The sequence below is a fragment of the Pinus tabuliformis genome, chromosome J (genome assembly GCF_031772625.1).
Source record: "Pinus tabuliformis cultivar Carrire ecotype Pingquan chromosome J, CPIR1, whole genome shotgun sequence".
Classification (NCBI taxonomy): domain Eukaryota; kingdom Viridiplantae; phylum Streptophyta; class Pinopsida; order Pinales; family Pinaceae; genus Pinus; species Pinus tabuliformis.
This window is the reverse complement of record NC_142295.1, coordinates 280,862,153-280,866,380: the sequence shown is the minus strand read 5'-3', so window position 1 is coordinate 280,866,380 and position 4,228 is coordinate 280,862,153.

Genomic DNA, 4,228 nt, shown 5'->3' with positions numbered 1-4,228 from the left:
TAACTAATGGAAATTGAAGCAACATAATTAGTTGTAAACTTAGGCTTGCGTAATTGTTCTACTAGTCTATATATATGTGTCTATATAACAATGTAATGACCGTATTTCATATATAATAAGAATATATATGCATTTGACATGGCTATATCTCCATTATTCTGTTCTTGTGTATTCATATGCTTACTGTATAATTTCTTGAAATCTGTTTGCTGGTAAAAAAAATTCACTATTCGCTAGATTACAACATTGGTTCCGTTGTCGGTAGCTAGAACTCGAGTCATATATGATGCAATGATAAATGTCAACCATAGAAAAGATACAAATATGGTGGGAAGAAAATATTAATAATTATTTGAAGAACTAAGAACGAAGGAATCTCTTGTCACTTACAGAAGCTAGAAGTAATTTCTTTATAGAAGCACATGAGCACTTTATAGAAGGTGCTCTAATAGAAATAAAAAAAATTATCAACAACTTCACCCATGAGAAAAAATCATAATGAAACAGATGCATGAATATTACTAAATTGTCAAATGAAAACCTAAAAAACCTATATGAGTGGCTTGAGTCGATTCTAGAAGACTACTGTGAAGAATAGGCCATAAAAGACCAGACTTCAGTTGAACATATAAAAACTAGATTTTACGAAGATTTGCATGACAATTGTTTCTACACATTTCCAACCCTACTAGACAAGTTTCTTCTTTAAAAATGCCCAAGCCCTATCGTCGAGTGATGACCACCATTAGGGTGATTTTCCAATACTGACTTGAGAATCGGTAATCGGTCCAAAGATAAGAAAGAAGCATGGGATTACTTTTAAGCAAATAAGTATGGTCGAAATGGGGGGCATAATAGATTGTGATAAATGAAGAAAGATAATGAAATAAAAATATAAAGTGAAGTATGTATAACTGACAAAGATGGAAGGAGGGAAGTCATCTATCAGGAAAAAAAATAAGAAAACAATAAACCAAGTAATGACTGAAAACATACAAATAATTGAATTACATACAAAAAAATAACAAGGGATACAAGACAGAAAATAAGGGAAAAATTTAGAGAACAAGAATACGAGAATAAAAGTATGAAGAATTGAGAGCATGAGAGTGTAGATGCATGGAATTCCTGAGACGAGTTGAGAGGCTAGCATGGCCCGCACCAGCGAAGAATGTATGTTTACTGATAACCCTAAGAGAACAAGTAAATGATATGGAATTTGACGACTCTGGTCCAAAAATAAGAAACACTCTGATTAGATCTATGTCAAGTTTCATCATTCGAGAATTCCTTGATTCGCAAAATTATTCCAAAATACCTGCAGTATGCCAAAGTGAAGAACAACAAAGAAACCTTCAAGAAAATTAAAATGTTAACCAATAGAAATAAAATAATAACAATGGATTATAAAAAATACTTCTCCAAATGACTAATATCATGATCGTACTATTGCAGCCTATATCCATTGAAGAAACCAAAAGTTTGGAATCAGCCAACAAAGAGACACTACCACAAGTAAGTCGGTTGACAATCTATCTATACATAGTGCTTGTTGGACCGATGATATACTATACCAAAACATCATGAATAGTGTATAAGAAGACACACGCGATGATGATGAAAATAATCAAATTGATCAATTTCATTCGATGTTACCCTATATGTGAAACATGGGCCTGAATCATATACCCATCTATGAGGAGGATGAAGACCCAAAAAGGCATTCGTTTGTCTCTGAATTTTTATTTTTTTTTACCATGAACGACATCAATGATGAAGATAAGAAAATGGAAATGTTTGCTACAACTCTAAGGAAACAAGCTTTAACATTGTTCATGAACCTAACTAGAAAAAAAAATAAAACAAAATATGAGATCAATTCTAGCTTCGTCACATTTTTCAAAGCAAAAGACGTTAAACACTTAGAAACATAGAAACTAAGGAAATCAAGTAGAGGCGAAATGAATATGTTCAAGAATATGATAAATGGTTCAAAGACTTATTAAGTCATATCCCGTATACTATCGATGAGAATATTCTAGTACAATGGTATGTGGCAGGCCTGCTATATAAAATATGTGGGCCACTATGAATGCATGAAGTTAAAACATGTGAGGAAGCCCTTAAATTAGCTTAGTCAATTAAGCAAGATGAAGAAGTTCAATCCATTATTGGCCCAACCTAGAGTAAGATGAAGATAAATTAGAATAATTATGAAACTCTTTGATGCATATAGGACTTTAGAAGAATCACCTATGGTGTACCAATTGTCACATGGAAGGTCACACAAAAGACACCTCTAAGTTTTTAGACTATTTTGATCAAGATGTGAGAAGAATACAAACTAAAGTATATTGTGATAATTTTCAAATTGCTTCTAGTCATTCAACTAAATAATTTCAATATAATTTACAATTTTCCAAACCAAAATGGTGTGAATTCTATGAAGACTATGTACATTCCACCTAGAAATGTCCACTGAATGGGAAAGCTAAACCTTACTACCACGTTGTTTAGCACAGTCAAGATACTAATGAAATTGCATAATCATCCTCATATAATGGAAGAGGATGAGGCCATGCAGGCTATGGAGGACATCGAGAAAGTTATAATGGTAGAGGTCGTGATCGTGGCCAAGGACGTGGAAGATTTTATTGTTATACCAGTTGGAAAGAGGGACATATTTTGACTTGTTAATTATGTTGAAAAACTACAACGAAAAAAGAGAAAGAGAAAGGCACTTTAGAAAACTATCGCAAGGGAATCAAATAGAAGATCATTACCTGTAGGTGGACCTAGAAATACATGGGTTTATGGTCAAATAAGTCATTTTTTATTTCTAATCGTAAGTAAATATTCTTCCTAGGGAAACTTCAATTAATATGGGATGACCAAACTTGCACAATATATATAACTACCTTAAACTAGATGACCAAAGATTTATCGAATCAAATTGTATATAATGACATGTTTAGACATCTATAATGGGCATTCCAACTACAGTTGTTTTCAAAGTCATCGAACTAGTCAACAGAATTCCTCTATATATATAGCGTTAGTCGATCGAACTTGGGGATGAAGAATGAAGGAGATGATATCATTAAAAAAAGATAGAACCAAATTAAATGGCAACAATTAAAATACCATCATTCCATTAGATCTCCAAGAAGGTAAGCCATGGTTAGAAGCCTCAGATGAATAAGTTGAAAGAAGAAAATTCTATTGAGTGTTACATTATGAATGTGATAATGTTGAACCAAGTTCTTCTAGTGAAATTCTAACTGGGTCGCCTCTATTAATTAGACAAAATTTTGACGTCGAATTATACCAGGATAGATCCATCTTAAGTACGGATCTAATATGGGTTGAGAGGGATCAAATTTCTCCATGTACAAAACTCTTTAGAGTGTAAAATACAATGTGTTATTTTCATTATTTCTTTTTTTTTTAATGCTATATAGAGTATATATATAGGACCAGATATATGTTTTAGCAAATAATTTTTTTTTAAATGATATATAATATATACATAATTGACATTAAAATATTTTAAAATACATTTATATCAAGCCATTTTATAGTGCAAATTAAAATATTTTTTTATTATTAATATATTTTTATGTATATATCAATATTAATTGGTATTAAAATATTTAATTGGAAACCCACATTGATTTTTTTATATACAACATTCAAATATTTTATTTTAACAATTTATCTTCTATATATGGATGTATATGAAGTTGATATCAATATAAATTAGTTAATATAGATCTTCAAATATTTTATTTAAATCTACTTTTGAAATAATATCAGATTTAAATATTTTACTCAAATATTTTTTTATTTCTAATTACTTTATAGCATATTCAATTTTTTTATTCTAGCCAACATTGTTTTTCTACTTAGAGCATAGTTTTTATTTTTATTTTAAAGAAGTGTGTGTCAAGTCAATGGATGGACACACATACAAACTTACACATCCCCCTCATATTGGGATTTAGAATGAGCCTCTCGGCTTAATGGGAGGGATCAAATTTCTCCATGTACACACTTCTTTAGAGTGTAAAATACAATGTGTTATTTTTCATTGTTTAAATAGTATTTTTGATTGCTATAAATAGTATATATAGCACCAAATATATGTTTTAACAAATAATATTTTTTAAATGATATACAATATATACATAATTGACATTAAAATATTTTACACGACATTTACATCAAG